This window comes from Falco biarmicus, chromosome 4 (genome assembly GCF_023638135.1).
Source record: "Falco biarmicus isolate bFalBia1 chromosome 4, bFalBia1.pri, whole genome shotgun sequence".
In the NCBI taxonomy this organism is placed as follows: domain Eukaryota; kingdom Metazoa; phylum Chordata; class Aves; order Falconiformes; family Falconidae; genus Falco; species Falco biarmicus.
The window spans coordinates 111,159,178-111,186,970 of NC_079291.1; the positions used below are offsets into that span (position 1 = coordinate 111,159,178).

At 38.7% G+C, this 27,793-nt stretch overlaps 1 protein-coding gene across 9 annotated transcripts in view; it reads right to left on the reverse strand.

Moving 5' to 3' along the window:
• ATP2B2 (ATPase plasma membrane Ca2+ transporting 2) overlaps nucleotides 1-27,793 on the reverse strand; it is a 432,089-nt gene that overhangs the window by 261,468 nt on the left and 142,828 nt on the right. For all 9 annotated transcript variants that reach the window (XR_008821629.1, XM_056337586.1, XM_056337596.1 and 6 more), the window contains exon 3: nucleotides 21,212-21,313. The gene's annotated coding sequence lies outside the window, so the exon portion shown is untranslated. The remainder of the gene's footprint in view (nucleotides 1-21,211; nucleotides 21,314-27,793) is intronic.

Consider the following 27,793-nt stretch of genomic DNA (forward strand, 5'->3'; position numbering starts at 1 on the left):
TGTATGCCTGCCTCGCTCTTACAGAAACACAGCCATAAAAGGATGACCATGGAAAACCACCTGAAATCCTTCAATGTGGTATTTAAGGAAACCAGTGGAAAAACATGACTCATACAGATCAGAGCTATAACAGCTATAAAGTAAGAATCTACACCAGGATATTTAATTTATACAAGTTTTGGATCCCATGTTTTCTTGAAGGTAAAAACAGTAACTCACCACAAACCAAGGACAGACCTCCCGAAATCACAGTCTGTAAAGAGCAAAATTACCTCACTTATAAGAAAATCTGGTTTCTTTTTTCCTGTTTCAAGGGGAAACTTAAACACATGATTTATTTGGGCAATATGAATAGAGAAAGTGATTGCAACGGAGTTACGTCAGTAAAACATGCTCTTCTGTGTGTGCAGAATTACCATAAGAGTAAGTTAGTGATTTCAATCTTAATGAAAGAAATGCATAACTAGCACAAGGAAGTGGAGGCCTGGCACTTTAAGAACTAACCCAAGTAATTTTATTTAAAAACTAGTGACTTGCGCAGTACTTGTCCAGTCAGCATTCAGCAAGACGAACTAGAAAATTTGCCATTGGACATACAAATAAGAGCATCAACACAAGTTTAGGTAATACAGTTTTACAAAGATTTAGTGATAACTTTCATAAGCTGTTTGATTTTTTTATTTTTTTTAAGGCTTCAGATTTCCAGTTGTTAGGAAGATAAAGCACCAAAAGCTAGATTAATCAGTAGTCTTGATTTTCAAGCAAATAGCCAATCTTTTATAAATTTGGCATCTAACGAAATCAGGCATCAGTTCTGGTTTATATTGAGCGAACAGTGTGATACTCAGCACTTTTCTGGAGATAATGTAACAGTGAGATTCAGACCCTTTCCTCCCTTCCTTTCTCACTCTGCACTTCATCTGTAAATAACAATTTCCACGTTTATAAGCTCTAATATGATCCCTGTGGAGGTCTCTCTCAGATCTCCTACACATGCCTTACATAAAATGTTGCCTCTCTCTTCATCACCACACAACCAGCTCAAGCTCAACAGAGATGTATATTTAGCCGTAAAAGAATGCAAGTTAGCACAGCTTATGTTCAGTTATATCATCCTGGAAAATACTCGAGAGAAAAACCGAGCAATTAGTTTGTGCTGAACTCCATGCTGTCCCAGTTACAGCTGGGTATCCAAGCCAGATACTTTAAACTAGGTTTGCTAGTTCTACCTACAGCAATGCAGGCATGGCCTCACCTCCCAGCTGACCCCTCGGGTGGCAGCTTCAGCAGCAGCTCCTGCCACCGGGGACCTATGGCTAGGACAACACCTTTGGTTCTGAGCTCAGTTCTACTCCTCATATGGAAACTACCTCCAAGATACTTCCTAAAAATACTACCTCAAATACAGTGCCTCCCCTCCATCCAACTAAAACATTAATTGAGGCTCTTTGGCGCTCCAGACTCACACCTCCAGAACAACTCTGAATTCTTCACAGTACTTGAAGAAGTAGGTGTTCCTACTGCTCAGCAGTCTGGGGTGGGGGCAGAGGGGCTGCTCGCTTTATAGCTTTCCAACCAACATTCCCCCAGTTGGGTATCACAGTTTATGTCTGTGGTAAACATAGACAAAGCCACAGAAAAGGCTAAGATGCTGAAGAGATTTCTAGATAGAGGATGACCATGCTGCAACAGTGTTAGCTCAGGGCTAGGAAATTCTCACTTCAGTTCCAACATCCATCACCAGTTCTCCCTGTAACCTTGACCAAGTGATTTAGTTTCACCATGTCCATTTCATATACATACACGCAATAGATCACCTCCCCGCGTACAGTGGAGACAAACACAAGAGTGCTAAATACTCAGATAATCTTCCAGTATTGAAGGTCTTGCATAGACAGATACAATCTACTGTATAAATATAAAATAAAGTAGTCAAACTACCAGGAATTTTCTTGCACTCTTATTGCCTTGTAGCAAAAATTCAGAGGTGTGAACTCATTCTCTATGCTTTAGCAAACAGAACCACATGGAGCTAAGGAGGACCACAGACTTTTTTCAGTGAGTTCTTAAAAAGCTTGGACACTTTCTCTTATTTTCATGGAGTAGGAAAACGTCAAAACTGTTCAGGGGACCTTTACCCCATTTTTTAATCTATATACATTCCGGTCAGTTGTCAGAACACAGACTTATCAAGCATGAGGGTCAATACAAGACTGAGGTTTGACGGAACCCCAGCCCCAGCCAGCTCAGCTCTTCTGTCCAACATCACGAAACAACTACCTCTCTTGCTTGCCTTCCACATCCCGTATTCTTTGCTCCTTGTGTCACAATTACCCCTATGAATTTAATTCTATTTCCAGATCTCTTCAGATGTAACAGTGAATTGTAACCTCTTACCCAGATTTCAACTAGGATCTCCAAAAAACCAACCAAACAAAAAACCTCCAAAAAAACTCATCAGAACACACACAATTTTTTTTCTTAAGTGAATGTAAAGTTTCTGTATGCACTGAGCAACACCTAGCGCATCTCCTCAAACGCCTACACATACAATTATAGAATCATTTAGGTTGGAAAGACCTTTAAGATCATTGCTTCCAGAACACCATTAAAACCTCCAGGATTAGTTGGGGGGTTTTATACTACCACCTTTTCACAGTTCTGTTTCTGTCTTCTATGAGCTCCTAGTAACAAGCACTGATCTATGTAGAGTTTATCTATATTTCACTACTGAAATATGAAAAACATTAGTGACACTAACAGCCTTGCTTTCTGTAGCGAAGGAGTTCCAAACTTACTTTACTCGTGCACAAACACTGGCAGCAGGACCTCACCCTGGGCACCTCCAGGATTGTTTCCCATCTTGCTCCACAAAATGTGAATCCCTCACGCTCATCTGTGTGGAAGAGCTGCCCACCACCGACTGCAACCATTGGCCTCCTTACCAGGAAGGTTCTGCACACGGCGTGGAACGCGGCCGTCAGGCTGCAGAGGCAGCAGCTCCCGTGCAGCAGCAGCAGATCAGGCCAAGCCACTAAGAAGAGGAGCAGCCACCATAAAGACGTTTCATTTGCGCCGACTGAATCAGGAGCTGCCATTTCTGTGCACCACATCAAAGCGTACCACTAGTGACGTTAGTACCGTCGTTTGGAGACCTCTGCTCCAAAACCATAAAACTCATCATAGAAGACGAGCGGAACAGACCTATTGAACATTCAGCAATGACGATCCCATAGAACACTGAAACGCCGCTGCCCAGCCTGCTGGTGCCACTGCCTTTCTCTGCAGAATTCAAATCTTGTACTCTAACGTACGTAGACTTTTATTTATTAAGATCACTATCCAAACATACAAATCTTAGGCTTCTGGCTCTGGCTGGACGAGTCTTCTTAAAGGCAGAAAATGATAGAAACAAGGAATTTTAATCTCAGTCATTTGTTTCAAAGGAATGCTGGACAGGAAGCAAAAGAAAACGTAAAAGCTTTTAGAATTGTTTCAGTGCAGATTTAGCACAAACATCCAGATGAAGTGCTTAGCTAGCGTAACTGGAAATTTAAAAAAAAAATTAAGAGGTGGGGGAGAAAATGCCGCTGCTGCCACCACTCCCCCCAATCTTTCCAATGTGGCAGCATTTCCCATTTGCCATAGTCTCTCTTTCAGTTTTGTAAACACAATTTAAGTCAAAGAATGTTGTGATTCTTTCTGTTCTACAAAAGCAGGCATTACTGATACGGGCATCTGTTGCTTGGAACGTTGTTACTAACTTTTTCCTTTGTGATACCATTCTTCTTTCTTGCTTTGTGTTTCCTCGTTGGGTGCACAGGTAGTGTCTAAGTGAATAGGACACCAACTGTAGAAAAATGTAAACAGTGTTTCTTTCTTTTTCTTTTTTTTTTCCTTGGGTTTGTTTTTTGGTTGGGTTTTTTTTTTTTTTCCCTCCTAGTTAATCTCTGCACTGGTTTTTGGCCAGTCCTTCCTGGTAAAAGACAACAGATTCATGCTCTTATAATAAAGAACCATGACAGGTGGTTGCCAAGTGACTGGCAAATAACGAGTAAGAGTCCAATTAGCCAACTCTTCTCATATGCACAGGCATATAACGGAAGTAACAAAGAAAAAAGGAAAAAAACCGGAAAAAGTTGTTTTCTGTTTCAAAGTCCCCTTTGGTTTGGCTTTGGTTTTATTGTTGCTTTGACTGCAGTTTTGCTTCCCTTTCCTATTACAGAGAAAGCAAATACCTGTGTTTTCTTCCACAGTGCCTAGCTTGCAACACTCATTTCCTTAATTATCTACCCCACAGAGTACAGAGGGTTTGGAAGAGTTCAGGCCCCGTTCTGCTCTGACCTGCCGTGCTAAACCTACTGACGTCAGGTGAAATGAGGTCAGCATAGAAGTGCTAGTGAAGGGGAATCAAATCCCATATCTCATGTCTCTCCTTGAAACAGCAGCCAAATCAGGGAGATTATTTGCCATCTTCCATCCTGTACGGTTGCAGTAGTTTGGATTTTCTCCTACTTAGCTGAGCAAGTGTGGAGGAGGAGGAGGAGGAGGAAAAGGTACTAATCTCTTTAGAAAGCAGCATTTGACACCAAGTGTGTAGGTGATAATGACTACTTCTAGGGAACTGACATAACACCAAGCATTTACAGTACAGTGAAACTTTGCTGTAAGAGGAGCTATGGTCCACTGAAGCGATTAATTCATGTTTTTTATTCTATAGCACCATAAGAAAGCCACAATATGATTAACTCTAAAGCGATTCTACAGTTGTTCAAACATCCAGTGAGAAATGACAGTAGTATATCAGCCCACTTGGGTGACCAGAAAAGAAGGTACAGTTCAGCTTTCTTCAATCCTCCAGAAAGAGTCCAGAAATCACAAACAAAAAGAAAGAATGCACATTCTTCCATGCAGAAAGAGAAAAAAACTCAATTAAGCGTGTCAAGTAGCAAATACACAGGAAGCAAATTTAAAATGAATCACAAGATGAACATTCCCCACACATCTCTTCTACATAATTAAGCTAAAACTGTCCTTACAGAGGGAAAGAAAGCTGCAATAGCTTTATTTACATATAAACAATTATTCAACTGTAAACACAACTCGCACACCGCACATGTCCCAGTTAATGGAGAAAGCATCAACACAGCTATTACCTACACTTTAGATCTCCTCTTCAGATGCCAAGTAGCAATTACAGTCTCTTTCACCTTGGGAATTCTTAAATATTCCCCCCTTTATCTGGACTAACTCGTGCCATTCGGATTTCAAATACACTAAGAAGTGTCTCACATTTTGGGTGTGGTGGTGGTGGGGTTTTTTTTAGCCTGGACCATATTAGCACAAAGTGTATCTGAGCAATAGTACAAAACTAAAAATTAACTAGGAACATGCAACTTTATACAGCCTACCATAAAACGCCACTAATGGTACAGCAACAGTGCCTGAATCATGTCCTCTTTTGAAATCTACAAATGTTTGCTGGAGAATTGTATGTTTCGCCACAGCAAATCTCAGTTTACCAAGGAAAAATACTAATGCAAGGGTCCTTCCTAAAGCACAACTTATTTTGAGACAGAATTTCCCCAGATCCTGCCTATTTTACCATTCAGATACTGCTTTTGCCCAAGATAATGTCCTCCATTCTTTACTCCCAACTTGCACGTCCAAGTTTTTATTGTACTATTGTATTATTTGGCACATGAAGAATGAGGTTACCTGGTAAATTATTACCTTATCTTTGCAAGATGAATTAGGCCTAGACACAAAGGTGCCAAAAGTAATTATCCCATTAGATGAGGCATGGTAAGAATCACAAAGTTAACCTCTGCGCAACTAGGGCTGTATAGTTGCTCGTGCTTGTGAAGTTTCTGTACACTCACATTTCTCATTCGTAAGTGACAAATACACCTCATCCTCACACCGGTGTCTCGGTGACAGTCACACTGCTCCGTTATCCCAGAACAAGCTCAGGACAGAAAAACTGTGTGAATTTGACTTTTCTGCTTGGATACAGGGTCTACAGGTTCCTTACGATGCGAACCATGCAGTGGTTCGGTTTGGAAGCGAAGTGGCTCCGTGAGCCGGGAAACACAGCGGGGACGGAGCGACCCTGAGCAGAGGAACAACGGCCTCCTGCCAGAGAGCAGCACCCAGCCCCCCGGGTGCACTCGCCCTGCTCCCCACGCGTGACTGCTGGAGCTTGTTTTGACCTCAAAGAGACATTTCAGAAAGCAGTATCTGTGGAAAAAAATATTGCAGCCTTCCATAAGCTCCATCAAAGAAACACGGCTGCTCTTTTTTCCTTCCCTAGCCAGCTCACTGCAGCGTTAAGTGCAAGAAAGAAGTGATAGTCAGGAGAAGAGAATGCAATTCTTTTTCTACTTTTGTCAGTAAATACTCCTTCAGGGATCTTTATTTCAACTACAGGACACTATCACCGCGCACCTGAAGGCCTGCTGATAGCCAGTCAGCTACAGAAAATAAGAAAACCCTGAACGGAGGATTATCTCAAATGCAAATTTAAGGTCACAAAGACACAGAAGTTTTGATTTTGCTTTCTGCAGTGATGACGACGTCTTAAAAAAAACCCCAAACAACAGATGAGAGGAATTACGAAGAACTGCAGCTTCTTCATAGAAGAATGCACTTTCTGCCACGTGCATTAGCTGCAGAAACATTCACAGGGCACTAAACCAAATACTACAGTTACACGCAACCTTATGGTACGTCCTTGCAGTCCCTGGAAAGAATGGAGCACAGCTACTTATAGAGTCGCTCTTTTAATAAAATCAGCTCCTGATCCTATTGCCTAAGGTTCTGACGAGCAGCTATTGAGGAATGAAACTTCAGGCACCGCCTGTTATCTGAGTGCTTTTCCTTCAGCTTCAGTGTCAGCTTCATGTGGCCCACAGGCTTCTTCCATGCTGGAGCCGCGGCTTCCCTGCAGCCTGAATTGGACTCAGATCAGCTCAAACACAAGTGCAAGAGCCAGTGCAAGGCAGGACTGGGACCATGACTGCCAGAGAAGTTGAAACCAGGAAGGCCAATATCCAGTTCTTATATCAGCTGGAGCCGTGATGGAACAGCAGCCTGTGTCAACCTCGTCAGATGTTACAAACACGACATTGCTCAAGGTAAATAATTACCTTCCGCAAGAAGGTAATTATTCCATTGCTAATGATTCCTCACTGACCACAGAGTTTCTCTAATTTCAAGCCATTAAACTCAATTGTAATGTCCCAGTGGAAAACATCTAGATGTAGCTCATATTTGCTGTGCAAAATCAAACAAATTGCTTTTGCTCAGGAAACAGCATGGTTTGCAAAGGAGCCAAAAAGTGATTTCTCCAAAACTCTCAGAAGTTATAGCCTCTTTTTCTAGTTAATTATCACAGTTTTTTACTAATTATTCCACTAATAGTGAATAAAACATATGGGTCAGTCTCAACTATTAATGAAGTTATATGCTCCCAGCTGTCATTATGTTCCTCTCAGCACCTTTTATACTATGTATTTATAAGCACCATTTCGATCCGTTTAAAAACCAGATAAAAGAAACCCAAAACAAAACCAAACCCAGGTCAGTTACAAAATCTACAATGGTTTTCAACAGGGCTGCAAAAGTTAAAAAGGTTCCTTAAATCCTATTTTGAAAATCCTGGTTTAGAATTGCTACACTGTCAGTGATAGTGAAACAGCTTCCCAAAAGCCAAAGAAATGTCACACTGGTGTTGAAACACTGAAGCAGTTCAGAAGCAGTTAAGCTATGAAATACATTTTTGGGAGGACAAGCTGGGACTGAAGGTGATGGGGCTGCTTTTCTAAGAGTAGCTACTAACTGATCAGACTGTCTCTGTTACAGTGGTACCCGCGCAGAGCCAAACTTCCCTCCCTGTAACAATGCTCTTTGTTTTGGGAGCTCCTCCTGCCAGGTGAAAGCAAGAAGCTGACATTTGTACGCTGTAGTCTGGTGGTGTGACTCACTCACTGCAGCTACTGAGATTTTTGACAGATTTGGGGTGTATCTCGCCACCAGGCACCATAATCTTTCTGTGAATTCTGCTTTGCTGTGCCACGGAAGAGATTAGAGGCAAAGTACTCTCAGATGACAGGAGCAACGCAAGAGCCACTCTAAGCAGAGAGCAGGGACAAGATGGATGAGCTTTTAAAGCTTCTCCTGCATTTGAGTTTGGGTTGTTCAAAGTTGAACTGCTTTAAAATTGAAGGATACGATGTATTGTATTACGTATATCGTAAAATACAAGACTGAGTAGCAGCCTGTACAGATTCCTAAAAGCTGAAATTAATCTGTCATCTTGCAAGGTCGCTATCAACAGAGAGCAGCTCTGAAAAATAATAGGTGATGGAAAGACAGGATGCGTAAATAAATCAGTGGCTAAATACTGCTCCCTAGGAAATCGTATTTTGGTTATAGATTATATTCTGCTATGTAAGACAACTTTTCAGTAGGGAACAAGGTCACGAATAATATTGCACTAATCAACTAATAGCAAGTAAAACATGGAGATTTGGCATAGTAGATAGAAAGAAATTTGCTAATTTTTTTTTCTACATCACTCACATAAAACAATGAAACTGTATAAATACTTCCTGGTATCACATTCCTCTGAGTGCATTCTTTTCTAATATACATTTTCCATTCTAAAACTATTTTCTGTTTTACCCTTTAGCCATTCAGCTGACATGAATATCCCCTAATCCTTTCCAGGTATAAAATTAAAATCAAAAGAGAAATGCAATTTCTGCAGAGTTCCAATAACCCTTCTGAAATGCGCTGTGCTGACACACAGATTTCAAAAACCGATTAGGAGATTTTTGACCTTTTGCTCTTCCAAATCAATTGTGGTAAAGATATAGGTCATTTTACAACAGGAGTTCTCCAAGAGTTTGCATAAAGCATTAAGAATTTCTTCTAGAATTGTCTTATTTCTGAATACAAGTTAAAGGACTACTTTAGAAAAAGATAAAAATTGCAAAAATGAAATTTTAAAGATCTTACCAGAAAGCTGTTAAATCCTGGATTGCAGAATTACTCAAAATCTACTAATGGTATTGGGGTCAACAACATCTTGTCTATCAAAGTTCACACAACACCACAACCCCTGCATCAACCAATTTAAAGTCCAATTTACAACAGGACCTTATAAACTCATTAACAAACAATTAGAGGTAGAAAAACAGCAGAATAATCCCTGTGAGTATACTTAAGACACAGAAAGAATCACTGGGATCTCGTAGCTGAATTCTTTTTCTTCAGATTAAGTTGCTTTGGTTAGCTGTCCTCAATTCGATGGGGAATTAACGGGTGTGATGTTTAATGAAATTCTGTACATACTGTGAATTACAACATTGACTTGGAATTTCATGGGACTGGCGTTGTAAAATTACTGGTAAGACTTCTTTCAATTCAGGAAAGCATTATTAGAAGAAAAAATCTCTCTCTTACAGCAATACATTACTTAGGTATGGCCAACCCATTTTATTGCCATTTGATCACCACAAACTGCATCTGTGCTATGATGCATAAGAACAAATTTGATATTCCTTGAGACCCGTTCCTATTTTCCATATAACAAAACTGAATACTTGTCCGCCCTGAATTTTAAAAACCAACCAAAAGACCTGCCCTTGCAAATTGGGCTACTCTTTCTCACCGTTCACCGGAGAGTTTCCAATTCTACCTGCACTATAAGAAGCCACGATATGTGACTGCAAATTTGGTTAAGATATCTTCTTTGTAGCACATAATACTCCACTGGTAAACAGAGGGTTTGTTTGGGGTTTTTTTTTAGGAAAATCAGGCATTTTTTAAAGCGGTAATTTAAATGAAGAAATTATAATATCGATATTATAAGAAAGAGTGCAGGAAAGACATGGGAACTTATTTTCTCTAAATCCAAACTTTCTTTCATCCATTTATACTGCATGTATGTATCATCACTGAAAACACAAGAGCACGCCAAGTGAATCAGTCATTTTCACAGTATGAAGACAAAAGTTATTCCCTTCTCTGAGCACACCCTCTCTTTGTTCACCTTTAAATATTTTGTCAGAACACATATTTCCTACAATAAACATGTCCCAAATGGAAGGAGAGCTGTGAAAAGAACTAGAACATAAGAAGTGCTAAAGGAAATACTTATGACAATACTTCTGCACAGACTTGGAACTGCCATCTGCTCACAAAAAAGTGAATATTCATAACTGACTGGTCAAACCGTGCAAGTGTACCGTCACGTTTCCTTCACCAGGGCTACTGCCTGGGTTGAGTTCTAACTGCAGCCTACAAACAAGCAGGAAAAATAGCGCTGTAGACAGATTAAACTATACCCTTAAAAGTACATTATTCATAGTTTGAGTAAAAAAGATAAACTATTAAAACTGTATTTTTCTATTATTTTGTATTTTATATTATGACTTCTTCCTGCCTTGAGAAATTTGGATTATTTCTCAGTAATCAACAAGGAACCACATCCAGTTCCTTGAAACAGAAGTTTCATTAAATTCGTTCACTGCTCATTCCAAACTGTAGTAAACTTTCTTCCATATACTACTTTATTTTGATTATACATGAGGAAAAGTGCGTTGTAGTTCTAAGATATTGTTTCTGTACTTTAAAAGTAACTGTCATATTATTATCACAGTATCTTCTTTTCCTCATAATGTTGAAATTTACACACCACATAAGAGTAGCAGCACTTCAAGCCAGTACCAACAAGTCATGTTATATTGCTAACCAATGCAAAAGATTTATTTTTAAAAAAAAAAAAATCACATTTTATAAAAAGTCTAACTTCTCTCACTGAGAGATTAACTTCTTTGATTATCTTTTTCCAAGAAACCTCACGCCATCCACCGTTCCTCCAAGAACACTAATGAAGGACCTGTCCTCTCCCTTTCTCCATCCTTCCAAACTAGTAAAAAAGCCCAAACCCAAACCACTTTTGAGAGCAGTTGCTTCTGCTTCAATGTGTGAGAACATGTGCAGATCTTATCTTTTGCCTTGCTGCAGTTTAATTTTATTTTAGCTGGTTTGGATCATTTTATCTTCAGACACTGCAAACATCGGTGGCTCAAAGCCAAGGGTGAGTTTGATAGCGCCCACAGAATTTCCTCCATTTCACAGTCAGCTGGTCGCCATTCACCATTCCTGAGCTCCTTCCTTTTTTGCTGTGTTTTTAAAGTACGTTCTTTCCAAAGAAATCCAAATGACAGTCTCCTGTTCAAGTTTTATGGATTTTCATTTAAATAGATAGGTGGAGGAGGTATATAGACTAGCATTTTCCCATTCCATCCATTTTATGTGAAGTTGTATCTAAGATGATGTGTGCACCACCAAAATAGCTCTTCAAAATGAATCATTCATACCAGTTTCCAACTTCTTGTAACAGATAAGGATTGAACTATCATTGCAAAAACTTTGAAAATGTCTTAAGACATAAGAGACAGCATTTTGTAAGCACAACGCAATGAAAGCATGCAATGTAAGAAAAGAATTAAATTATGTTTTTTTAATTTATAGTATGAAAATTATCTACATTTTACTCATATTTGACTACAGAAGTAACAGAAGCCTTGTTGCACACAAAGTTTATGTAAAAAAAAACCAAAACACCATCACAAGGGTCAAGACTTCTGCAGCAAAATCAAAGGATTAAAATGAGACTACAGATGGAACACAGCTGAGGTTTTTCACAAGTTTTGAATCTTACTGTACCTTGGCTGGTGATGAACTATAATAGTATATATACGAACAGGCACACAAACACCCATGCGTATTCATATGTATACATGTGCCAAACCTCCTGTGTTTTAAAGAGCGTGTTATGTTCTCAGTATTCAAAATGCTTATGATTTCAGGGATTTTCTGTTTCTGCCATTTTTCTTTCACATGCAGTCTGCAATAAAATTAGTTTTTCAGGTTTGCAGGGTGTTCTCTCCTCCTTTCTACTTTTCTTTAATTTTTCTTTTTACCAGTGCATATTTTATCAAAATTAATTCAAATTCTGTGAAGATAGAAAATTCTCTGATCCTTAATAATCTCATGTCTTAATTATTACAACCTCTTCCACTTTAGCCTTTGCAAACCCCAATTTGCTATCCGTTAATTCTGTTCCAAAACACAAAAAAAATTGTGCTGGCTCTTTAATTTGATTGCACTAGGTGTGGTTTTACCTTCTTCTTTTCTATTCTTTCTTTCACAATCACGTCAAACCACACCTGACCGTTAGGGTCTTGCATGAGCTGTTGATCTGGAGCTATACATGCCTTTGTTCTGCAGCCATCTCCCTGACTGCCCATTTAATCCATTTTTCAACAACCAAGACTTAAGTCTCACCTGTTCACAAAAGGGAATGCCACTAATCTGTAAAATCCACCAATCAACCTCTATCAAATCTTTCTTTAAAATTCAGTGGTTCTCTGACTACTACAAACAACTCACTTCTGATCCATGGACTCTGCTTCTGATGCAATTTCTGAGCCCAAAAGTCTCTCATGAACTGGTTACAGAAATAAGAAGTTACTTCATTACTAAAACCCTTTCCATAAAGAAAGGATCTGCTACTAGCCCTTGTCTGGAAAAAGAACAAAAAGGGGGGAAAAAAAAAAAAATATATATATATATATATTCACCTTTCCTAATTTTCAGGAATGCTATTCCATGGGATTTGAAAAAAGCTTGTGAGAAAACTAAGATTCAGCACCACTCTTAGTCTCACCACCTTGCAAAGTATGTGCTTTATTTTAATTTCATCTCATCCATAAAGCACACTGACAAGCAGAAAAGCATACACTCTTGAAATAAAACTTGAAAGAAAAGCGAGGAAGAAGCAGAGAGTTTAGTTGCTGGAAGTTATGTCTATGCCCATGGGGCACAGATTTCATTTCCATTTCAGTGCAGTTTCTCAAGCTACGCTGACAGAGACATTAACAGTGGTGAATGATGCTACACCAGCAAGATGGTGTGCCATTTCTCCGGGGACCTGTGGGATGATGAAAAGAGGAAGAATTCCTCAGTAGGGAGGTTCAGGGGAAAAAAAATCCAAAACAAAAAAAAAAAACCAACCCAACAACAAACAAACAAAAACACACACACACACACACAAAGCCCAAACTAAACCCCAAAACAACCACACACACACAGACACACAAAATAAATAAATAAAAAAGTCATGACAGCTCATGAGAGTAGGGCTGACACCCCAGAAAGTGACAAAAGTAACTGGGAGAAGTGGAGGCAAGGGGGACCCACTGAGGTCATTCCTACAGCTCTTTCAGGGGTGCCCCGGATTGCTTCATAAATAGGTTTCTCCTCCCTAATACAAGCAGTTTACAAAGACTAATATGGACTCATCTCCCTTCAAGTTATAATTTATATCCCAGGGGCTAGGTTTGGTTAGAAAGAGTAAAGATAAAAACATCAATGAAGATTATAGAAAATGGTCCTTTGCCTTTTTTTTTTTTTTTATTTTTATTTTTTTAATGAGGCATTACTCCTCAGCAGTCGTTTGTTTCTCCAGCAGCCTCCCTGGCAAACACCAGCTGAACTACTGCAGGGCTGATGGCGGCAGCTTTACCTGCTCCATCGCTGGCACATAGCTCATGCCAGCTGCTCCAGCGGAATTCAGCACAGAGAAACAAAACCATTTCTTCTCTTTCCTCCACATATCTCCAGTTGCCAAGTCCCTTTTTTGATCTGGAAATCCAGTTCAATTTACGTTTGCCTTCATATACACACATGCTTCTTAATGTTTCCATGGGTTTTATCCTTGTTCCAAATGATGTTGATGGGGAGAAGAAACAGCCTACTACTGATGAGGTGTTGGACAGCTATTCCTGTGATAAAAAGTTGAGTTGTTTTGGTGGGTTTTTTTTCAAATTGAGTATGGGACAATAGCAAGACACATTCATAAAGCCAGAAGCTGGTTTCATTTATATTTCTGATCTGGGCAGGAGGATTCACAAATCTTCATGGAATGATGTACTAATAGGGAGTGGTAAACCTCTGCTTACAGTCCCATTTTTAAAGAGGTACTTAAAAATACAACAGCTTCTAAAATAGAGATGTAAAGTTGCTGAAAATGACATTAAGAAAATGTTTGCCAAATTAAGAATAAAAAGTGGTTATCTCCTCTATATTCCAACTCAATTCAGATACGTCACTCTGAACTGAGCCTTGGCATTTTCAGTGCTCTTTCACTTTAAGGGAAGGGAGAAGAAAAAAACCCCAACCACCACAAACCCAAACAAACCCTACAAAACCCAGTCTTCCACCACATTCCCTTTTGCTAAATTTAGTACCCGTTCAGTACTGGTACCAGGAACTGGCACTTAGTGATTTGCACCAAACATAAACTAGAAGCAGCAATTTTCCTGTCTATCAGATGATTAAGTTTTGCAGGACAAGCGAATGATATGTAAAAATTCCTCAGCACCTAATCAAAAGCAAAACTTGAGGAAAGAGCCAAAAGCTCATAATGAAGAAATATATTCCACCACAGGTGGCAGGAAATTGTAGCTACTGATAACAAGTGTTATGGGGCTCTGGCAAAGAAAGAAAATTAGCATAAGCATGAAGGCAAAGTAGTGATAGCACCAAAAAAAAAAAAAAAAGCTTCAGAGCACTCTCCAGAAATCTATCACAAGAATCAAATGAAAAGTAGTAAGTAATAAATTTACATTTTCTGTAAGACCTTGCATTTAAACATATTCTTAAATATTTTGTGGGTTTAAGTAGCTGGCTGCAGACCATGTGTTGCTTGCATACACAAAAAGCAAAGCATCACTTCACTCAGCACTGAAGCACCGACATCTGCAGAGAGAGATTACTGAGAAAACAAGACCTAAGAATAAGTCACTCAGCCCATCCAAATACACAGCGCGAATGGGTGAGGATCCAAAAAATTCAGAAGTTTTATCTCAGAATACTACAGAGACAAGTGAGGAACAAAGCCATGAGGAGCCTGAGCTTGGCAAACACTGGGAAGTACCAAATACCCATTCGAGAAAGGTATTAGTGTTAGTGGCTTAGAGGAACTCTCTGGGGGGAAATGGGTAGAATTGCAATTGAGTGGATCATCAAACTGAAAACAGAATTTACCTCCTTCATTGATATAAGAGAACACAATTCATTGAAGTCAACGGAACTCTTAACAGCCATGGATAACAGCAGGCAAAACACAGACTTAAAATTTAAAGCAGCTAAACAAGATCCATGAGCAAAATATACATTCTAATAGCACAAGGGAAAAAAGGAACTAGTATTTTGTCTAAAAAGAGCTAAGCCTGATGTCAGCCAGGAGCTGAGCTTGAGAAAGAGGGTAGCAGGGCACCAAAGTAACCGAGGAGCTTTTCCAGCACTCAGGAAAGCGGTAGAACAAAATCAGCTGGAAAGAAAAACCCAACCCAGTCCCTGCTGGATATATTCTGTTCACAGTTTCTCCCTGGAAAAGGGAAATTTAAGACGGGAATCTGGGAAGAAGTGGAAGAATTAGCAAAGCAGGCTCAGGTGGGGTCATGAAAAGAAACCTTCACTTTCCCATGGGATCAAAAGACTTAAACTATGCCAAAAGGTAAAGCCTGGCTCTGCCTTTCACTGGTACATTTGCAATGTAGTATGCTATACGTGTCAAGCCAGATTTGGCACATATCCTTTGAAATATAGCAAATAAAGACGAATGTTAACACCTTTCCTTTGTGAGATTTCCTTTCTACATATTAGCATTTGAATCGCACTCAGCACTCTGCGGTGTCACATTAAGAAAATACACATTTCTGTGCTTTGTATTAGGAGAAACCAGCAGAAAAGCATTAACCTGGGCTCTGAGAACTCTAGGAAGAGACAGAAGCCAGTAAAAATCCAGTAACATATCTACAAAATCTGTACCATATAAAAGCCTGCCAAGGCAAAAACCTAAACCAACCAAGAGCAGACATGAATTTCACGTTTGTGGAGGGTTTCTGTTAATTGATTGCAAGCAATTTATTGGTATTATTAAGGATTGTTTCAAAGTGAGCAAAAAACTGTCATTTGCAGCTGCTCTCCAGAGCATGTTATCTCTACTCAGAGAAGGAAATGTGCTAAGCAGCCCCTGTAAGGAGCTCCCGTTACGCCATACCGAGGCAGCCAGCACAGAAGTTCTGAGCTTTTTCTCAGTGAGATGACCGAGCACTGTGCTGCACAAAGGCCTCTCAGAACACACAACTAACCATTTAACTTTGGTCAAATTGCAACCCTCAAAGCAGCTATTTTGGCAACAGTGAAGCACATCCACTATATGAAGGGGAAAGACATAATTAAAATCATCCCCGACATGTGAAACTAAAATATATTATTTACAAAAAAAACCCCTAAAATAACTACTACAAAACATGGTTTCAATTATTTCTATAAAGTTTTTATCTGTTTAATAGTATTCAACATTTCAAAACCATTTTTAAATCAGAAACGTGTATCAAAAGTAATAAGGAAGAAAAAAAAATTACATCAGTAATACAGTACTAAAATGTGATTTCAAACAAACCCTAAAATCTTTTATTTGTTTCCTACTCTATGAAAAATTCCATGGAAGCTTCATTTCCCTGACACGCCAGGAACTATGCTGACTATCTCCCACAGCGCCCAGAAGTCCCAGCATTAGACTGGGGCCAGGCTGTCATTTATATTCAAAGCCAGCAATGACGGCTACTGAGTAATCGCTCCTATTCTCTCCCGTCACTTGAGCATTTGCTGAGGTCTCCCCTGATTATTGCTCTTCCTAAACATACTCAGTTTCTTAAAACGATCTGGAGCACAAACACCCACTGTACTCTCATCAGACAAAACCGGCATCGCGTACAGTACGGAAAGGGAAACCAGCTACTTGCACGGATGGTTTCTGTGATTTTTCAAGAGCTAGTTCACACCAAGACAGATGAGAAATATTTAAACCCCAAGGCAACAGTCAATAATAAAAAAATAAACTGACATTGTATAGTAAGTTCATGTTTAATATGTTCAAATCCAATGAATGATTTCAGCAGCACACACAAGACAGAACTCAGCAGGAATAAATTCATTTTTTTGTTTAAAAAAAACATGTCCTTAATTTTAGTCCATTAAAATACCATTGGGTTTTTTTGTTGCCACGTTATATTTTAACATATTACTCAGAGGAGTCATTCTTCTGTGACGTTTAGTCAACAGAATACATGAAAACAGGTTTGCACAGCGATGCTGGGTAACCTCTTGGGGCCACAGTTTCCATCACCTATAAAACAGAGATAACGATCCATACTTCCCCTAATGCACCTAAACATTTACTGATAAGAAGTCCTATGCAAGACCTACATATTAACAGTCAACTGTTACTCTCACAGAATATAGTTATATTGTAATATTACCATTACTGACCTCTTAAAATATCATAAAATTGAAATTAAGTAGTAATTGCATGATTATAAAATGTCACTAAGTTCAGATAGTAGGAAAAGATTATTTAATTAAAGAAAGCTTGATTTTCAAAGGGGGAAGAGTTCAGATATATTCACAGATAATTATATTTAAAATTCAGTTGTGCAAGAAAAGGTTACTGTACGGGTAATTGTAGGTACAGATGGCCTCTACTTATGCAAAACTTTTCCGAATTAATAGCTTCATATTCACATCTAACAAGTGAAAGAAAATGGAACATACACCTCTTCCCCTTCAAAGCACAGGGGATAATCCCAAGAAAAATAACACAGATCTGGATGGCTGGACTGTCTATGACATCAAACCTATAAAACAAATTTTGTTGACATACAGGCAGTCGTTTGGGATGACCTGATGCATGTGTGCCCACCACAGCTGTGCTGAGAATCGTAACGAAGTGAGACTAGTAATCCCACACTTTGCTGTTACAGGTATTTTCCTCCAATGTACATGGAAGAAGTTGCAAAAGACTAGTTTCCCCACATCATTGTAACTATTTTAAAATCCAAGAGTTTCTGTGGCTTCACTAGTGCCCTGCATTTACAGGCCAGGCAGTGAAACGCAGGCGTAGCTGCTTCTGGTGCTGAAGATGAAGCCATTTCTTCAGCTTCTTCATTCTCCATTACAAATGACATTTAATTTTTAAGTAGTACAGAAATAACACAGCAGGCCAAAGTGTCTTCCTTAATAACTCAGATAAATCACAAGAATGACAAAACTAAACCACAAAGGATTTCATATGGGAGTATGTTTAGGAGAGGACAATAGCTGCAGTTACCTTTGGGAAAAAGTAATCCTTGTGTGTTCCTGGCCTCACCAGACAAAATCCACCAGTCAAACCACCGTTACCTCCTGCTTGGTGTCATCTAAAGCTGGTGCTAAGGTCTAACCTGAATGGATGCCCTGCACTCATCAGTGGAAACAAACATCGTCGTATGTGAAGGTAACCTCGGTTCTGGTTCAGAGGCAAGCGAAACGACGATGAAATACAGTGGGCTACGAGGCTCACTATACCTGCATCTTTCCAGAACAGTATTTGGGTGGGTAAAGACAATGCATTCTTTAGGAAGGTTTGTTCGGGGGGGTTGCAGCCTTTTATTTTTACAAGTGTACTAAATTGTGTGATTGTGCCTGGCAGCTTGCCTTGCACAACAGAAATTAAGGCTATTGTGTATTATATTAAAAATATAAAAAAATTATGGTATTTCAAACTCTTATTTCTTTGCAAAAAAATTACAAAAACCTTGGGGAGGCTTTTTTTAAAAATAGCTGAATGACTAAGAAAGTTCCCTCTCTAGTAAGCCTATCTTAGCTTTCCAGTCTTTTCCAGATATTTAAATGTCTGACAAATAGATTATAGACTATTTGTTTTAAGAGTTTTGAAAAAAACAAAGCTTGACTCTCTAGTATTTTGAAAGACAAGCACAATATTTGCTTTGCAGAGCTTATAGCACCTATTAAAACCTTCGTTAAAGCAACAGTGCCAAACTATTGAAGTCAAAGACTGATGTCAGTGAGAAGTAATGCTTAACACGCTGCAATAACTTGCTGTTACACCTGCCCACACGGTCATTCTGACTATGTGTTCACTATATGGACAAAATATAGGCTTAAAGTACAATATTTTTATATAAATTAGATTAGTTTTAGTTGAAAAAGCCTATCAAACATTTACATGTTAGTGAGAACTACAGGTACACTTATCACCCTGGTGTAAATTAATATGAAAACTGTTAGTGACAAAAGAGGAAATCCTTGAATAATTTATATTCATATAAACATGACATTGTATTTTGAATACATTCAAGTTGTGCAAGTGCCATTTTGTGTAACAATGTTTTTTATAAACTTCCTAATACAACACTAATTTTGGGTTTTTAACATACAGTATAGAAGCAAATAACATAAAGCAAGTTTGCAGAGCCTTCTTCATAGCAGCTATACAGAACTTCAAGCTATACAACAGGGAAAGGTTCCTTAATTACTCATAGAAAACTTACAAAGCCTTTGTATCTGTGCAGTTGTTATTAATTTCTTTGGTTTTCATATCAAGCTTTAAGCCTGCTTATGTCTGCTCTCGTTATAGGAGAGGAAGTGTTCTGTCAACTGGAAAAGACACCCTAAACAAGCACTTTTGGTGTACTCTTTGTTTACTTGTTAAAAAAAAAGGAAGTGTGGTTCTTCTTCTTTCTTAACAACATGCTAACCAATCTCATTACCATACTGGAAATATATTTATTGCTGTCATAAAGCAAGTTACCATAAAGCTCAGATACCTCTTTGTAATCATAAAAATCAAAAGTAATCTTATACATCACTGTACAAAACCCTATCTAAGAATAAATATTTACTGATTTTTCTTTATTGGTTCTGCTATTTCATAAGCCAAAGACTTAATTTAGTAGGTAGTGAGTGCCACTTCCCCTTTTTCTATAATAGTTTGAATATTATACCTCGTTTTCCTTTCTTGATTAATAAGCTTTCAGTAACAAGAGAGGTAATAAATGAAAACACAGATTGTATATTTATTATATCACTACTTACAAACCACTAGAACTACTTACCATTAAACAGAGAATCCAGAATAAATACCAGCTTTTTCCTTTCATTTAAAAAAAATAATGGAATTTTCATACATTGAGAGCAAATTGGGCAACTTTATTTTCTGACATGGTTCTAAAGTTCAGCCAATTCAAGCTGCCTGTCTTCTAGTGCAGTTGTAAGTTAAAGAAATGCTTGAAATAAGGTGGTGCTGCCCTGTACCTGATAGCATTGCTTCGATTCCCTGCTAGTCTAAGTGGAACATCTTGTCAATTTATTGCTTCCAAAATTTAGCAATTAAAAAAACCCCACCAACTTACAGAACTGAGAAAGTCTCATCACTGTTAAGGCAGAACATTTTCACAGAACTGGAAAAGGAAAAGCTAAGATTCATACCACATCTAGCACGATAAATTACATATCAGCACTTTACCTGCACCTAATAGCTTATTTTTATTAAGTTTTAGCTTATACAACATAGATCACAATATATATATATATAAAAAGTTAAGCTCTTTAATGTTACTGCTGGAACTTCCATTTATGCATTCCCACATCTGGGTTACAGAGTATATGGCTGATACTTTAACTGTGCAATATTATTTTGCAATTAAAATTGAAGGTATGTCTTACAAAGCATAAATCTATAGTTGTGGGAAAACACTGTCTAAATCAAATACAGAGGAAGCATCATTTAGTCCAAAATCTTAGGGGTCTGGGGGGTGGAAGAGAACCTAGAGTTTTGCTGGAGCTCCCCGTTTGCATAGGTGTCAGCAAGCGACACTGCCACCTCCTCCTGCACTTACTTTGCTGCCTCTGCTCTGGTTTTCAGCACTGGCCCTCAGATAATCCATTATCAATGCAGTCTGACACACACATTTGTCGCATTCACTAATCCCACATGTCATACAACACAACGTAAAGAGAAAGAAGATTGATCTTTCAAACTAAGGTAAACTCTCCTTAAATGATATGAAACCAGAAGTAGCAGTGTTATGTGGAAGAAACCTCTGATTAGTAGTATGGTAACATCAACAGAGCTGTTTCCTTGGCTGGTGTCATTAAGCCAAAAATCAAGATCTTATTTACCAATAAGAGTTGAATTTCTCTGGAATTTTCTATCTTCTAGGATTTCTATTAAGTTACAACAGTTTATTTTTCATTTTGGAGAGAAAAAGAAAAAAAACCAACATACAGTGCTGTCTTGTAAATACGAAAGAGTGCTTCATAAACAGGGTTCCAAGTCACATAACCAGCTGGGTCTTTTCGTGTTGGTTAATCAATCTTAATTTCAAAACTGGAAGAAAGAAGAGAGATAATTAGACTTGACAAACCCCAGAGAATTAAGCAAATTAATAGAACAAACAAGGATTGATCTAAAGGATACCCCACAGGAGAAACAGATCCAAGAGCAAACATCCAGTGTCATAAATAGTTACAGACATTCTGCAGTAAAATGATGTGACTAAAAAGTTCAAACTCTGTAACCAAAGATCTACATTAATAGCTCAGAACTATGAGCCTCAGTGCCAACAATCTCTTGCTCTTGTCCATTTACCAGCACTGTAGCACCCTTGCCTCTCATACACGTGAAGAAATGGTATTTTTAATGCACACAGTCTTTCAGAGACTTTCAACTGGTTATCATTCCCATCGTCTTTAAAAACAGCCCTGAAGAGGAAAAGTCTAAATCTTCAGCACTTCAAGCTGCCCCAGAACAGCTACTCAACATTACGAACATTCAGTACTGATGGGGCAACTGCAGAACCTTAACCAGGGGGGGACGAAAGGCTGAGAGTGGGAAGGGGCCGTCTGAGACCAGGAACCAGGTAAGCAGAAGGCGGCAGATGGCAAACCAAACGGACAGTGCCCGTCGTGTTGGCTTTGGTGCCTGCTGCCCTGCCTCACATTGGAGACGGCAGGAGGAGAGAAACCACAGAACAATGTTTTGTTTGTGCTGTATGGGATCATACGGGAGGCCACTGCGGAGGGTGACGGGCTGTCCCCAGGCTGCCACAGCCGGTGGGGGGACAATGTACAGCTCGTAGGGGTTGTCTGTGTGCCTGTGTGAGTGCAAAGACAGGCAGAGAGGGAGGGTGCAGAGGGGAGAGAGGTTCCTCTGGTATTCCTTGCACGACGTAAGAACCTGAAAGCGAGTAACTGAGAGATCTTAAGGTCAACATACTGATAGCGTGAATAAATGGCATTCTGACCTGTTTCATAATGGGTACTCAAGAAGGAGTACTGAAATCACCCATACTGGAGTACAGTGGTTCCCATTTTTGACCCAAGTTACAGATTTTTACTCAGTTACTCTTGCGTTAAACAACAGCATATGGCACAGCCAGAGGAAATATTCTTGGTAGAGAAAACATCCACTTAGGAGTTCCAGCTAATGATCAGTTCATCATACCCCTCAGTAAAACATGTTGGATTCAGCTTACAAAACCCGCATTGTTTAATGCCCTTTGAATGCTATGTGAAAACATCTTTTATGATAAATGAGGATTTCCCCACGCAGACCAGTAAGACCACATATTCTTCACCTTGGGTTAAGGTAAAGGAGAGCACTTCCCCAGAGCTCCTGCCACGAAATTTTAAAAATGCCAGGTCTTCCACATCATTGACTTTATTCAGTCTCTACCTTGTGCCCAAGTGAGTCTAAACTATCCAAATACTTCTAAGTTCCAAGTCACTTAGATTTGTAGTACCTGCTTTAGGGATAACAACATCCGTTACGTGAGTTTACATTAATTAGGCAAACTCAGTTGGCATAATTTTGTCTGGGGATTTCAGGACATGGACACCGTTCCTTTTCAAACTGTATCTCAAATTTATTTTGAGGAATAACGTGCCACGACTCAGAGTTCCAGGACCACACAATACTTCCAGACTTTCTCTTCCCACGTGTCTGCAGAAATCAGAGTGAGGATGAACAGACACCTTTAACGCAAAGACACGCACAGCCTTACACTGCCCCTAACACGGGATGCTGGCACTATAAAGGAAGAACACACTGAATCTGCATGCTAAAACCAAAGGATCTATTTATAATCCAGTCTTAAATTCAGCTCTTAAAATCTTGTCTACCAAAATAAGTATGAGTCTTGGAACAGGTTTTTAACCAGTTTCTTATTGCCACAGAATACCAGCAGGTGGCAAGATTGCAAAATAAAGACATTTAAAAACCATTCCCATAACCATTCAGTCAGTGCTGTTTCAAGGACCCTTGCTGGGCCATGCCGATTGTTTTGTGAAGACCTGGGTAAGTAGTTAAAGTGTCCCTGCATGGGTCTGTAAAATAAAGTCTTTTAACATTTATTCATCACTCCTCATGTAGTCAATTTGCTCACCATTACAACAGTTAAATGCAATACAACATTTCCAGTAGATGAAGCAAACAGAAATTGTGACCGTCAGTTGTACTTCTCTAAAGAGCCTGATTTTCCTTCTGCTTCCTCTTCCTCTGATACCCATTTTACCATTTTTGAAAGAGCCTAAAATCTGTACAGGACTGTGGGGAACCACATTTTCCCATAGGAATACAACTCAACAAAGATGACTAATAAAACTCCTTTGCAAAGGGAGAGAAAAGACTTTAACAAAGTATACTTACAAGCAGTTAGGTAGGTAATTGTTTTCCCATGATAATTACTCACATTATACCCCAGTTATCTATAAAGCAAGACATAGGAGAGCTGTTTCTGTGATCTACCACACCTGCAGTAAATGTATGCTATAGACATATGAGCTCGGTTTAATGGGCTGAATGTTACAATAGAATATGTTCTTTTACAGTGTCATTGTAATTCAAACTTTAGGAAAAATGTAAACCCTCAGTAACTACACAGAGATCCACCACTGTGATGCCTCACCCCTTGATCACAAAGGACACAATGTTAGCGCACAGTCTAGCATTATGTATTTCAAAAGCATCTGTATACACACAGATATATAGATAAATAAAAGGACGTAAAGTAATAGTAATGCTTTATCTTCCTGGCAAGAAAATAGATAACCAAGATGCACAGCTGAACAATCTGATGAACAACTCTAGCTGACCCTGAGATATGCAACACGAAAACAATGATTCTAGAAATAGTTTAGGGAGGTTTTCCTTCCATTTGTAGTGCGGCACCTGCTTAATAACATAAAGCCACACTTCACAACTGTTTAAAATATTGCCATTATCCCTTGAGCTAGAAGAAATTAGGTAGGTGTAAAATAATCAGAATGTCAAGCACATTAAATGTCAAGCATAAATAAGAAGTGAAATTGGAATCTCTTAAAGATGCTAGTACTCCCACAGTCCAGCAAAAAGTTAACTTCAATAACTACCACCATTTGGGACTTGTAGTATTATACAAAACACATAAAATTCTTTGCCTTAATAGCATCTAATAGCTTGATAGCTGAATCAGCATTAGAAATTAAAAGTAAATGTTATTCAAGTCTTCAAGAAAACTTCCTGTACCAAACCAGATTTTTATTTGAGACTCTTCAATTCAAACACTTCAGGGTATTAAAATTAAAAAATAAAATAAACCCAACACTTTGGAGGAGAAATGGGAGGGGTGAGTAATACATGAGCCTGTGTTACATGGAAGGGCACCAGAAATATAAACTGCAAAATAAACTGCCAAGTTATAAAATGTTTCTTTACCAATTAAAACAAAATAGCTTGTTCAATCTATTTTTGATTCCAGGATTCAATCACCATCAAAATTTAAAGACAAACACTTTCCCCAGTGAATATATACTAGCTAAATATTTTGAAGTGAAGATATCTGAAGTCTAAATTAGACTGGAAACCCTTACAAGAAGGGATTTTCTTTCAACTAAGTTCACACTATACTATCAAAGCATAGTCTCAAGTCCAGAAACCTAAACTGTAGTTAAGTAAGATTAAAGCATTGAAGAAACATATGAAAGAACACAATGCACATTATGCTACGATTAGGTAGTTAACACCCATTAATAGACATTTGATGAAAATCACACAAATGTATTTTTTTCATCTGTAATGACCTTCTCCTTTATTATTCATGTTTTCTCCACCTTACCCATTTAATTTTTGTTTTGAACCAGATGGCAGAAGTAGCCTTACAGGACATTCAGTACTTAGGAATGGCTCTTCTTAGAAGGCTTCAAGTGAGAAATTCCCTGAAAAGTCCGTGGCATTGGACAAGCCACGACCCCATCACAGAGAGGTTTACGTGGCAAGAATGTGTCATCAAACATTGAGGTATTTAGATACTGGCGTGGACGAGATTCACACTCTTGGACAGAAGCAGAATGGAAGCTTTTCTAATCTCTGCTCATTCCAGCTCTGTTTAGCCCCTTTCCTTTCAACCATGGGGTGCTCTTCTGGGAAGAGCAGTAACAGAATGAATTGATTGACAAATGGATCAACAGAAATTGGACTGAGGACATCAAATCATCTTGCCTCAGCCATATGAAACTGTCAGCTAGTAGTAATAATGAAATTTATTTGAAGTAATCAATAATCAAGGTTAAAATACATCCATGCAACCATGTTCCAGCCGTGCGCTAAGGGAAGGAAAAAACATTGAGTTGAAATGAGTTTTCCTTTAAAGTTATGGAAAACATCTAACATATCATACCTCTACCAGCATGTCTTTTCCTGTGTTTCAGGATATTGAGATTATAAGAGAAAACTCTCAAACTCAGAAATCTACATAATTCTACAATCAATTTACAGAATTAGGGCAACACATATTTACTACCCCAGATTAAGAAATAAAGGCTCTATTGACTGTTTAGCACTTGCTAATGTGCCATTTTCTTTTATTCAGTAGTGCTATGATTACCGTGCCAACTGAAATCTATATTTTAAATACAAAACTAACAAGAAAGTACTAAGTATAAAGGTATTAATAACTGGAGCTAAAATTACATTGAAGGATTTTTTGGTTTTCTTCTTTGCCTAATGAAAAAGGGAGAAAACATATAAAACCAAAAATTATATACGTAAAATCAGCCAATGCATATAGTTGAGCACTTATTCTTGAGCTCTTCACAAAAATATTTTATCTTCCTACAGAGTACTGTGAACCAGACCCAGATAATTTAAGTATGTATTCATATTATAAAAAAAAAAAATCCTCTTCACTGTTCAAGAATGCTCTAAAACACTTACTGTACAAAAAGAAATCTTACTAAGAGAGTACATACACCTGATTTATTTCAGGAAACCAAACAAAAATAACAAGACTGCCACCTATCCTTCATCACAAATAACAGAACTTCCTATGGACTGACCTTGCTGTTAAAAATCCTGTATAATGAAACCTGACAGTTAAGAACATACAAAACTCTCCATCTGGGCAGAAACTTGTTTAAAAAATAAAAAAGAAAGGAGTGTTGCATATAAAAACAGGATTAAAGAGAAATAGGAGGAGGAGGACTTGGATTAAAAAGAAAAATATCTGTTAGGTGTCAAGAGCATAAAATCCCAAAGATTAAAATGCAGTAAAACTAAAGGTATTTTAAAGCTTGCAGCCACATTTTGGGCTTCAGTAATGAATTGATAAAAATAGATTTCTGTGTAATCTGCATCTAGCAAACCTGGTCTAGAACAAGCTGCTGTACACAAGCGGCAACTGCCAATTAATAGGCGCAAGGAAAGACTCTTCCAGTGCAGACAGCCTGGAGCAGCAGCGGGGGAGGATGGGGGGGGTGGCTCATTTTCATTTTTTTAAGATTGTAGTGGATAACTGAGTAATAAAGACTAGTAATCCTGGCACATTTATTGGGAAAATCAAAAGAAATTATTAAATCTAGAAATAAACAAATAAATATTTTTTGTTAAGGAGGAAAGTCACTTTTCCCTTTGTGTAAAGGGAAGTCATGCTTCACAAACCTGCTGGGTGCACGCGCCGGGGGGGAGCCAGGCGGAGCTATATATCTGGATGACATAAAATCCAACAGACATTTGTAGGCTTTTGAAAACACCTTCCACAAAGAAAGCCATATGAAAATTAAGCAACTGCAAGGTAAAACAGAAGGTCTTTGCTTTTAGAAAAAAAACCCTGGTTTAAAGATGGGAACCAGAAGAGGAGTAAGTGCTCAGTTCTCCCACCTGCAGCAGGTCACAGGCAGAGCTCTTCAGGAACACTGGGAAAGGGACCAGGCAGCAACATGGCAAGGCCAAGGGAAGATGCGCTTACTCGCGCTAGAATGAGGAGGGCTAACCATGAAGAAGCATATAAAGACCTTTCAAGACTCTGTAACTGGACATTAACGTGTGAGAGGAATTTCAACACAAGTAGCCATGACACAACGCACATTTCAAAAACAATCCAAAGGTTACTGCTCAAATGGATGGTGCCTGAGCTAATAATTTCCACACAGAAGCGACATTTGGGGATGACTGTGGGTAGTTGGCCTTACCGAGGACAACATCCCTTATATTTTCACATGCAAAATCTTAGGACAACCACATATAGTGGAAAACAGTCGTATGTGTACCCTTACACAGCGATCACCATTGTCTGTCGGTTGGATGGAAATCTCTCATAGGTGAAGCAGTATTTTTTAAATCAAGTAGACAACCAACACTGACAGCTAAACAATCATCTACACTAAACTTCCAAGAAGATTGAGGTGCGAGACACTGAGCACCAGCAAGCATTGCTTACCAAGCAGATCTTCTATGGAGAGATGATTTACAGAAAGAACAAAATGCAGCATCACGTTGGAAGGTAACGGAGATTACTTGAAACCTATCAGGATTCGTAATTTTAACAGCCCCAAA